Here is a 12,568-nt window from a genome sequence, read left to right as displayed (position 1 = left end):
TTGGGAACAGAAAGCATTTACTCTCAAAGGGCTTTGACTTGAACTGTGGGCTAGAGCTTATTCCCACTCGTCCATGTCTCAGCAACCCCAAGGACATGTAGTTACACAGCTATCTGCACTCTGTCATTTATACAGAGATGCTTATTATTGTTAAAAACAATATCTGAAATGTTATTTGTAAAATAAAATATCTTGCTCTAGACCTTCAAACAATGTTGTAAGATTTTATTTTAATTTTATCTAACAGTGGACGGTACAATAATTACAAACACTAACAGAATCAGCACATTCCAGTTGTAGCTGTAGTCATATAGTAACTATTGAGGTATTTCACCCACGTGACCAAGTCACGTGACGCAGCCATTTTGGACGGCACGCTTAAGTCCTTCAGTGCAAGGCGGTATGAGATGGTGGAGACCTTTGCACATTTTAACAAGAAAGTAAGCTGTGATTCGTGTTAAATTGGATCTGTCTTTTATCACAAACACTGTACCCAGCCTTGGTATGGAGCCCTGTTTATTTATTTCTGTGTCCCGTTTCTTTCTAGCCTCTGTTATTGCGTTTTATGTCTGATGTCTGCTACATGCAACCCTAGACAAATTAACACTGCCTTGTTTCACTGCTCAGATGGGTTAACAAACACTGACCCATTTACTTTTTGCTATATATTTTATCAAAATTGCGTTAACTGATAAACTAACCTGAAATGATCACTGCAAAGTCTGGAGTACTCTGTTGGCTCCCAATCCTGTCTCTTCACAGCTGCAATCCATTTGGCCCTCTTGTCTGGGTCAGTAGGAAACTGGTAGTGATGTGTCGGTCGCGAACGATCCGGTTCAAAGAGCTGGCTCTTTGAAATGAACGACGGGAGCCGGCTCTTCGGTGGGAGCCGAGTTGGGGAGCCGAATTAGTTTTTTGTCCTTAGGTGCCTCAGAGAGAGAGATACTTTCCCAAAAAAGTTGCTGTCCGGTTGCGTCTTTGTGTTGTCTATTACCATTCAGAGGAAAAAAAGTAGCATGGTGTACGCCTACTTTTTTTGGTTGGGGGGGGTTGATGTCATTCACAGCTGCGAAAATACGAAAATTGGTGTAATGCTTAAAGCTGTGGAGCGCAGGGGAGAGGAGTCTGTGAGGCACCTGAGGAGGGGAAAATCAGCTGTGTATTTTATATTGGTAATATAACACAGTTTTGCATTATGTTTGTGAGAAAATAATTTATTAATTGGTAAGTAAGTTTTATTTCTATAGCTAAAACATTGTTACACTGCTATACTTTACAAAGCTTTACAATGGCTACAAAAAATAAAAAAATAAAATGGAAAACATCCTATTGATAAAATATAAATAATAATGTAATTAACTAGTTAACTGCAGCAATTAAATCAAAAATAAAATCTCAGGAGCCGTTTGGGAGCCGAAAGAGCCGGCTCCTTATAGTAAGAAGGGCCAAAAGAGCCGGCTCCCGAAAAAGAGCCGAAATTCCCATCACTAGAAACCGGTAAAAGGAGCGTCCTGCACGCTGTCCCTGTCTGTTGTGGCAGCCCACAGCACAACAAGCAAACACCATGGTTATTTATAGAGTGCTTACTGACAAATTAATCGATTCTAGGTGTCTGTAACACGTTTTTTTTCAAGCTGGTTCTCCCTCTCTGTCTGCAGCGTTAGTATGTAGCTTGACGTTCAAAATGGCGGACACCGGGGCGTCACGTGACCCTGTGACGTCAGGTGAAATACCTCAATCACCCTGGGAAGGAAAATTTCAATAAAACAGTTAATGTTCAGTTCCCTTTTCATTTCTTCTCGATTCAAAGGCACAGTTGAGTCACACAGGTTGATCAGTGTGTAACGGACAGTAACAATTTTATCCAAAATACTTTTTCCTGCCTGAGTCGATTTATTTCCATTTCACATGCTGTTGTAAAGTTCAGTGTGTGTGTGTGTAGAACTCTCTCGAACTGTGGTTGGTAGAAGAGAGCAACTGGACTTGCTTGAAAAGTCTTGAAGACGTTTCGCCTCTCGTCCGAAAGGCATCCTCAGTTCTGCCTGTCTAATAGGGAGTATCCAGTATTTATCCTCTCATGGATCATCATAGAATCCGAATCAGAATGCTGATGGCTGCATTGTAGGTGGCTGATAGATGTCATAGACACCCACCTCTGTTCAGTGATGGTCGTTCCAGGTTGACAAAAATGAACGATCCTCTCTGGCTAAGATGTCTGCCAGTTTTCTGGAAGTCCTCTCATGCCGCTTTTCCACTACCAATGCGGCTTAGTTGGGCTGAGCCGTGCGGTGCTGAGTTGGGCTGAGTCGAGCTGAGCGGGGCTGTTGGAGTTGCATTTCGACTACAACCGCGCTGAACCGTGCTGGCTGGAAGTGGGTGGACACATTGGGTGGAGTTAGCGAAAGTGGGTGGACGTCAGGTGATGTCGTTATGCGGCGCAAACAGTGACATCAGTGACCTTTTAAGCGGTAGTCTCACGACCCGGAGAGTAAACAATAAACATGGAGGACATGGTGTCGTTAGTGTTGCTGGTCTTGGTGCTGTGGCTTGTTGTCACCGACAACGCCAACAGATACTGGCAAGAGCGTATAGATGAGGCGAGGCACATAAGGCTTCATAATTCTCGTAATTCGTAATTCTCCTTCTTCCGGGTTTACAGTGTTTACAGATCCCAGCGTGCTCGCGGGGCGTGTGGGCATGTGAGGACACTCCTCCTCACCAATCAGTGCACAGGGGAGTGTCCCCTCACGCCCCTAGCCTCACTCCGCTCGGTTTGGCTCGCTTCAGCCCCACTCCAAAACCGTGCGAGTTTTAGGGGCTAAGCAGGGCTGAAGCGAGCTGAGTCGTGCTGTTCTTAGATAGTCGAAACGCGAGCCGTGTTGGGCTGAAGTGAGCTGAAGCGAGCTGAAGCGAGCTGAAAAAGGGTAGTGGAAAAGGGCCATCATACTCCCGCACCAGTCGAAGGGATCTCATCCCAAAGTGCGTAGAAACATATCTGTGAAGATACTCAGTCATCCAGGTACATAGTAATCTGTGGTTGGTAGAAGAGAGCAACTGGACTGGTGCGGGAGTATGAGAGGACTTCCAGAAAACTGGCAGACATCTTAGCCAGAGAGGATCGTTCATTTTTGTCAACCTGGAACGACCATCACTGAACAGAGGTGGGTGTCTATGACATCTATCAGCCACCTACAATGCAGCCATCAGCATTCTGATTCGGATTCTATGATGATCCATGAGAGGATAAATACTGGATACTCCCTATTAGACAGGCAGAACTGAGGATGCCTTTCGGACGAGAGGCGAAACGTCTTCAAGACTTTTCAAGCAAGTCCAGTTGCTCTCTTCTACCAACCACAGATTACTATGTACCTGGATGACTGAGTATCTTCACAGATATAACTCTCTCGAACTGTAGGTTCATTTCTACACTCTGGTTCCACGGTGACATTTTGCACAGGACGGTGTTCCTTTGATAACAGAAACAAAGCTCCAGCATTATTATTATACTCTTTCAAAACTCCACAGCTTAATATACCCTAAATTATTCATTCCTCTACTACTCGAACTTTTCTTTCTGAATGTGTCTGCATATTTTGGTGTCATGGTTTTGTGAATTTATGATAATTATGCTGCTTCACCTATTTTAAAAAAAAATTTTCAACTGTATTCTGTCCTCTCCAAAATAAAATAAAGCTCTGGGCAAGTGGAATTGTTTCTCAGGCAAGTATGTTTTGGGTGCTGGGGCTCGGAGATTTTTTTTCGAGGACTGCACCAAAATGTTTTGATCTTACAGAGAAAAGAAAAAAAAACAAAAAACACAAAAGCAGTAACAGAGAAAAAAATATTTTTTTTTTTTCATATTTTGTTTCACAGATCTATTCGCAAATGTCAACCACAAATTACAGCCCTGGGACTCAAAACTCTCCGAGGTTGATTTAGAGTCACGATGTTTTCTGTGCATCACCATCTTGGTGTGACACAGTTTCATAATTATGCTAATTAGTTAAAACTCCTTGTGTTCAGCTGTTTCCGTAGGGCCATACAGTTTACCTCAAGAGGTAGGAACACAGTCCCAAAATGGAGGAACGCGACCCTCAGGATATCAATCACATCTCATCCACATGATACTGTTCTTGGGGGAAGTGGGAAAATACCATGCACAGTAAAAAAATTAAAAACTTCAGATGACTTTGCAGTCAGTACCTTTAAATTACTGATTACCACTGAAAGGTCCTTGCGGTCCCATTCGTCCTCGTTCGCCACTTTTCATTTTACCCTGCTCTAGACAATATTCAACACAATATCTGAAAATAAATAAATAAACTAAATAACTAACTACATTTCATAGTTGGAGCCCTGGTTTTGAGTAGCAAAAGCCCGTAGAGCTAATATACAGGAAGGAGTAGCTTGACACAAACATCATCCTGCATGCTCAGTTCGGCATCCACGCTCTTCTAATCAAAGCTAATGCAGCCATACCGCTGCCGCAATCACTTCCGTCTGTTCCACCAGCTGCCAAAGGCTCCCCGAGGTGTCCCTCAGCCAGTGACTGATGCCTGCGCTCACTACACACAGCATCCCAACAGGATTATCCCGACCTGACACGTTCAGATACGCCAGCCTCTCTATTGACCCAAGGTGGCCTTTCCTTCTACATGACCTGCTGAAGACCTTCACTGTGTCCGAAATCGCTCCCTACTCACTATATAGTGAGGACACCATTTTGTAGTGCTGTCCGAAACCTTAGTGAGGATTATTTACACCCTGTATGGAGCACTTGCATGTGACGTCACAGCCGATCCAGATTGTGACAGACGCCATCGTGTCGGTCAAACGGCCTTCTACTTCTGGTTCTACTTCTGCTTTTACTTCTACCTTTTCTTCTGGAAAACCCTACTATATACAATTCTACTACAACGGCTGCGGCTACAAGCTCTCCCTACCTGTGCACGTTTTTTATGGTTTTTGTGTGTATTTTTGCGTGTTGTTCGTCTGTACCGGACTTCAATATCCACTACAACCGTATGGACTTACTGGACATTGGTTTCCAGCAGAAAATGACGGTTTGTAGCGATTTCCATCGCATGCACAACATTCCGGACGAGAAAAAAAAATAAATAACATTCCGGACGAGACAGCGAGACCAGCGTGGTCTCCGTGGATTGTTATCGGAAGCAAAGCGAAGGAGGCGGCACCGGGAGCAGAAGCAAAAGTGAGGCTGCAGGCAGAGCCGGCCTGTTGACTAAGCTCAGAAAACAGCTACTCAAACCTCCACTGCCAAGCCTCTACCTCTCCAACGCCAGATCCATGTAAACAAGACGGACGATTTGGAATTACCTTATTCTATTCTATAATCGGCTGGTCAGTGCTATACTCAATACTTAAGTGACTTACCCATCCAATGAGGATTATTTTCTTGTTTACAAGATGCCACATCCGAGTCGCTGACAAATCCTGAATTTCTGTAAAGAAAACTGTCCAGAGATTTATAAGCACGCAGTGCTTCACCACTGAACAGCAAGGGAAAGTTAATGAGGTAATCATACACGTCCGGGTATTCCGCTGGCAGTTCAAAATCCGGTCGTGAAAACTCCGTTCGGAAAGCCATAACGGTCACTAATCTGTAGATCGTTTATTTTAGACATATATCTAGTTATCTGTTCATTAGAAAAATGAGCCGTGTAGTCCGTCGGTTGAAATTGATCCATTCTGTACACGAGTGCAGCAGTATTCAGCGGTGTTTTTGACCGACAAGATGGGGGTTGTGTACTTTCCGGTCACGTGACTGCAAGATCTCTATAGTCCGCTCAAAGTATCCCACAATGCATCACGAAAAGTAGCGTACAACCGATGGTTACTAACCAAAGCAATACATCCCATCATGCATTGCGGCCGCGCGAAAAGAAATCAAATTAAAAGTCTCAAATTTGATTGAATAAAAGGCAGCGCCAAAGAAGAAAGTATTCAGCCTTGATTTAAAAAAACTGAAAGATGCAGGTACTTTGTATTGATTAATGTGGGAAATGCGCTCAGTATAATATGGATTCATCACAAAAACACATGCATGGATTTATTATTTTGAAAACCCACCAGCCGACTGATCTGGCACGTTTTAATTGTCCGACAGTAATGACGTAAATAACGGCACAACGGAGTAGTGTCCGAAAGCGTTTTTTCATCTTACCAATGAGCTCACTATACAGGGCTCGAAATTCTTTTTTTTTTTTCCCACCAGCCAGCCGGACTACTTACCTTCCAAAGTAACCAGCCAAACAGAAAATCAACTCGCCAAAATTTGTTCATGTATGAATTTTACTTCTGTCAAAAATAACGCAAAAGAGAGTAGTTACCATTGCAGAGATGCCTACCCCAAATTGAGTTTCAGTATTCTTGAAAACATTTTTCAGTATTTTGGAATGACTTTCAGTAACATTAATTTATGCGCATTTCTATTATAAAGAGGTGTATATACCAATATGTTTAACATTTTAATTATTAAAAAGAACTGTTTTGTGTGAATTGAATAAACAAATCGTGAGCAGCCATCTCAACTGACTTTCCACTCAACAAATTTCTAGAGCATACAATAGATCACATTTTTATAAATACAATAGTGTTCCCTGTTTGCAGACATTACGGTTGACTACCAATCATTGGTATTGAATGTAACTCCTCAAAAGTATTATATTATATTGCCTGGCAAAATGTTCTACCTGTTAACGGATTCTAATAAAATAAAATAAAAAATTTCTTATTTCATGCCAAAGAGAGTCCGACATTGTTATCTTAATGTCCCAATATATAAATACTTCAGCATAATGCTTCAGAAGAGACATTGAATAAAATGACATTTAGAATTGTATTTAAAACAGTGGAATGATCAATTTTTTGCCACAATCCCAACAACACATCATAAAATTCTGTTTTACATTTGCACTTGCAACACTGAAAAGACTTTGAATTAAAGAAGTACAGCCAGTGTTTGATATTTCAGTGAATAAAAATCATACATGTAAAAAGAAACTGAATAAGTTTAACTCACATTTCATGGCACTAACTGACAAGTTCAACTCCAAGCACAGGTCAACCATCACCGCTTCAGCACGGGTCACGTTCCGTGTCTTTTCATCCACAGATTTCGTAAAAAACTGCTGGATACCCCCAGATTTACTTTCCGCCTGACTCGCCATTTCAGCATACTCCATATGTTTTTTTTGTAGTTGACATGCCACGTGCAGTCATCGCAACCACCATGAGTGATGTTAATGTCAGTTCTACACAGTTTGCAGTGCGTGTATCCATTGCCCTTTTGACTGGGTGTAATGCACGGCCATTCTACCGTATCGAAAATAGCGCGAACAAATGTGCGGAATCTGCGCATGTCACACACAGCATGTGCGGTTGTCGTAAAAATAAATAAATAGCCGTGAATCGTGCATGGATTGAAAAAGTCGCTTGGGCATTTAAAAACAACTCACTGGAATTTAAGACTTTATAATAATTGCGTACAGAATAACACTGTTTGCCGTAACATCATATTTACATAACTTTTCCGTACAAAATACGGCCAATCCGTACTAGTAGGCATCTCTGCCATTGTCTTGCTCAAGGGCACTTCAGTCATTTCTGCTGGTCCAGGGAATCGAACCAGCGACCTTTTGGTTCCGAAGCTGCTTCTCTAACGTTTAGGACATGGCTTCCCCATATCACTTATTTTAGTTTTGATGATAATGTAGCTGCATGGTGCAGTGGTTAGCACTATCACCTCCCAGCAAGAAGGTTCTGGGTTTGACCCTGGCGCCTTTCTGTAGAGTTGGCATGCTCTCCTTGAGCTTGTCCAATGACATACAGATTAGATCACCTGGCTACTCTCCAGGGCGGCATGGTGGTGTAGTGGTTAGCACTGTCGCCTCACAGCAAGAAGGTCCTGGGTTCGAGCCCAGCGGCCGGCAAGGGCCTTTCTGTGTGGAGTTTGCATGTTCTCCCTGTGTCCGCGGTCAATTTTCCCCATAGCAACAAGCCCGTGGTGGGCAAGCTAACTTGACATTCCTTGACAAACATAAGAGTTTGACTGGCGATGCGAAGCAATCCATTTCTATAATAGCTGTTTTTACCTTTTCTACTGTCTTTTTGGGGGGCTTTTTCCACCTTTATTTGGATAGGACAGTGTAGAGACAGGAAATGAGCGGGAGAGAGACGGGGAGGGCTTGGGAAATGACCTCGGGTCGGAATCGAATCCGGGTCCCCGGATTTATGGTACGGCGCCTGTCTTTTTTGACCCGAATTTTCGTGTGTACTTACAAAAAGTTTGTGGTTTTAACTTCTGTCGTAAGTTAAAGCGAATCATTGGCCATAAAAGAGTTTTCTGGACTCAAGTTGGTTGCTGCTGAAAGAAATTCACGTGCGAAATGGCAGATTTCTCAGGTATGTTTGTAACTTATAATTTCTCCTTTTCTACATTTATCATTCGCTTGAAACCCCTTTTGCACTGTTTCTTTTGCAAACATAGCATTGCTTCTTATGTATTTGAATCAGTTTCTTACCTGTCGACATGTCGTACGATTTTTCTTCTTTGCTTTACAGTACCACTCCAGTTAAAAATAGAAAGGTACAACACCAGATTTTAGATTTCCTTTTTCCTTTGGTACTTGCTGTGCAATAATCAATTTCTTTCAGCGGTGACCAACTTGAGTCCAAAAAAACTCTCTTTTACGGCCAATGATTCGCTTTAACTCACAAGTACACACGAAAATTCGGGTAAAAAAAAAATAAAAAATACAGTAGAAAAGGTAAAAACAGCTATTATAGAAATGGACTGCTTCGCATTGTCAGTCAAACTCTTATGGCTGTCAAGGAATGTCAAGTTAGCTTGCCCACCACGGGCTTGTTGCTATGGGGAAAATTGACACGTGACCAATTCCTGCAAATGGCCTATTGGTGGCTCTTAATTGATCATAGGTGTGAATGGTTGTCTGTGTCTATGGCCAAGTTTACATTAGACCGTATCTGTCTCGTTTTCTTCGCGGATGCACTGTCCGTTTACATTAAACTGACTGGAAACGCCGGGAAACGGGAATCTGCCAGGGTCCACGTATTCAATCCAGATTGTGTCTGGTCCGGTGCTGTGTAAACATTGAGAATACGCGGATACGCTGTGCTGAGCTCTAGCTGGCGTCGTCATTGGACAACGTCACTGTGACATCCACCTTCCTGATTCGCTGGCGTTGGTCAAGTGACGCGACTCCTTCCACTTGCAAGTGGTAAGTGACGCGCATGCCCGACATGCACTGGGATCACACACACAGCGGCTCAGTCCCGAATCACCGCTTGTGCACTTCACTCGGACGCTCTGTGAGCTGCGCAGGGCCGGAGTGCGCACCCTCCAGAGGGCACTCGCTGTTCAGGGCGGAGTGATTTGGAGCGCAGGATGCCTGCGGAGCCGAGCGTATCCGTGTATTGGTGTTGCTGTGTGCACACGAATTGTGTATTGGTGTTGCTGTGTGCACACTAATCGTTTTAAAAACGTTAATCTGATGATCCGCTGATACGGTCTAATGTAAACCCCACCTATGTGTCATCCCTGCAATGACCTGGCAACTTGTCCAGGGTGTACCCCGCCTCTCGCCCATACTCAGCTGGGATAAGCTGCAGCTTGCCTGCGACCCTGTAGAACAGGATAAGCAGCTACAGATGATGGATGGATCCTCTCCATGTTAAAGTGCATATCACGGGTAAATTCAGGAGCAAGATCAATGTAATTCTCCTATTTTATATTAAACTTTGGTCAAATATCTGTAACATTCTGCATTCTCTGCAATTTTTGCACCTTGCGCAATACCAGAAAAATTCAGTTGAAATCAAGCCATTTGAGGTGAATTGGTCCGCCTCTGAAAAAACTTGGCATTTGGATTTCCCGGCAAACATTGATTTTCGTGACGTCGCGTGCGGGACGCCTCCTTCTGAATCCTACATCAGCGCTGGTTTGTTTATGAGAAAACGACCTGGTGGTTTTCTGCAAATTTCTTCAACGTTATCACGTAATTATTAAAATGGTTAACAGATGTATCGTAGGAGGGTGTAGCAACACCAATCTTGATGGGATTAGTACTCATCGTTTCCCAAAAGACCGGACAACGAGAGAGAAATGGGAGCGCTTGGTCTACACAGGCTGTGCACTGAAACCGTGCAAAGCTCGCGCAGCCTGCTGGCGCTTCCGCAGGTGACGTCACGAATCTGGCTCCAGACTCCCTTGGGATTTTTCCAGACGCATTTTGTTATTTTATTTTTTTCTGCTGTAGACAGATGGCCTTGTGCAAGATTACCCTTAACATATGCCCCTTTTCCACCAAAGCAGTTCCAGGGCTGGTTCGGGGCCAGTGCTTAGTTTGGAACCGGGTTTTCTGTTTCCACTGACAAAGAACTGGCTCTGGGGCCAGAAAAACCGGTTCCAGGCTAGCACCAACTCTCTGCTGGGCCAGAGGAAAGAACCGCTTACGTCAGCGGGGGGGGCGGAGTTGTTAAGACCAACAACAATAACAAGACCGCGAAAGATCGCCATTTTTAAGCGATGAGAAGCAGCAGCTGTACAAACGCGAAGTCAGCTATTATTATTATTGCTGTTGTTGTTTTTGCTTCAATATTCGCGAAGGTTTATGCAAATGTAGCGACCTAACTGACATATACAGCGACGTAATGACGTGTCTTCCCTTAGCACCGCGAGCTATGGAAAAGCAAACTGGTTCTCAGCTGGTTCGCAAGTTGAACGAGTTGTGAACCAGCCCTGGAACTGATTTGGTGGAAAAGGGGTAAGATTGGTGACCCATCCAGAATGTACCACTCAGCTGGGATTGGCTCCTGTTCCCCATGACCCTGATGGATAAGTGCTGTAGATAACCGATGGATAGATGTATATCACAAGGAGGAAGAAGGCCGCAGGTCACGACCCGTACAGGAGGACTCGGCTTTGTAAACGCTGGCTTGTGGTATGGTTAAACGTCTGGAGATAACGTAGAAGGTCAATCCTTACTCAGACACACACAGGCAGCTGAAGCAGCAGGAGATTATCATCACATGCAGGCACGTCTATTGTTCGGTTTATGATTTCTATCTATATGGTTTTGTAAACAGATTTGTAGCAGCTGTAATAGGGCTGTATAAAATGCATGCATCTTTCCACAGGCAACCTTTAAAAAAAAAAAAAGGCTGAAATATTTGAACACATGCACCTATGCAAGAAACAAACAATACATTAGGATCAAATAAGAGCTTTGCAACATGATGCAATTATTATTAATAATAATAATAATAAACATTTCATATATATATATATATATATATATATATATATATATATAGGCTACATGCTAAGTATGCAAAAACATTATCTCAAGCCAGTTGAAAAGACTTTTGCACTCATTCTTCACACTCACTCTATTCCTGAACACCATCTCCAACAAGTCCATACACACCGCGCATGCGCATTCACAACATCTGTTTGCATGTTTGTATTAGCTTAGAAACAAAGCCAAATATGTCGCTTGACAAACAAACTACACTTCAACTCACCATTTCTGCTCGTCCGGGGTGAACCACGAGGCTGTGTCCGCATTCCCGGTGTGAGCGTGCATGCTGGGTTGCCATGTTGTGTCCCAGGGCGCTGCGCTGCTGCTGCTAACACCTCCTCCACTGCCTTCCATGTGCTTCACAGCGCGCGCGCACGGCACAGCACAGCACGCGCTCGGCCTCAGCGCCCCGGGTGACGTCATCACCTCGAAATGGAGAGGTGGAAAAGATGTGGTGTGGTGAAACTGGACTGAGTTTGCTTAGCATTCTTAGGCTCCATGTTGATATGTGTGATGATGATGATGGGCAGAGAGAAAAACATTATTATTATGATGGCGGCACGGTGGTGTAGTGGTTAGCGCTGTCGCCTCACAGCAAGAAGGTCCGGGTTCGAGCCCCGTGGCCGGCGAGGGCCTTTCTGTGCGGAGTTTGCATGTTCTCCCCGTGTCCGCGTGGGTTTCCTCCGGGTGCTCCGGTTTCCCCCTCAGTCCAAAGACATGCAGGTTAGGTTAACTGGTGACTCTAAATTGACCGTAGGTGTGAATGTGAGTGTGAATGGTTGTCTGTGTCTATGTGTCAGCCCTGTGATGACCTGGCGACTTGTCCAGGGTGTACTCCGCCTTTCGCCCATAGTCAGCTGGGATAGGCTCCAGCTTGCCTGCGACCCTGTAGAAGGATAAAGCGGCTAGAGATAATGAATGAATGAATGAATGAATGATTATGATTGGTGGTGGGCGGCACGGTGGTGTAGTGGTTAGCGCTGTCGCCTCACAGCAAGAAGGTCCGGGTTCGAGCCCCGTGGCCGGCGAGGGCCTTTCTGTGCGGAGTTTGCATGTTCTCCCCGTGTCCGCGTGGGTTTCCTCCGGGTGCTCCGGTTTCCCCCTCAGTCCAAAGACATGCAGGTTAGGTTAACTGGTGACTCTAAATTGACCGTAGGTGTGAATGTGAGTGTGAATGGTTGTCTGTGTCTATGTGTCAGCCCTGTGATGACCTGGCGACTTGT

General features: G+C 44.2%; 1 long non-coding RNA gene across 3 annotated transcripts in view; it reads right to left on the bottom strand.

Moving 5' to 3' along the window:
* LOC132893400 (uncharacterized) overlaps nt 1-11,686 on the bottom strand; it is a 271,286-nt gene extending 259,600 nt beyond the window's left edge. For all 3 annotated transcript variants that reach the window (XR_009655551.1, XR_009655549.1, XR_009655556.1), the window contains exon 1: nt 11,569-11,686. This is a non-coding gene — a long non-coding RNA (uncharacterized LOC132893400). The remainder of the gene's footprint in view (nt 1-11,568) is intronic.
* Nucleotides 11,687-12,568: the final 882 nt, after the last annotated feature.

The sequence above is a fragment of the Neoarius graeffei genome, chromosome 1 (assembly GCF_027579695.1).
Source record: "Neoarius graeffei isolate fNeoGra1 chromosome 1, fNeoGra1.pri, whole genome shotgun sequence".
Taxonomy (NCBI): Eukaryota; Metazoa; Chordata; class Actinopteri; order Siluriformes; family Ariidae; genus Neoarius; species Neoarius graeffei.
The sequence above is the reverse complement of the archived record's forward strand: the minus strand, read 5'-3'. Positions and strand labels throughout refer to the sequence as shown.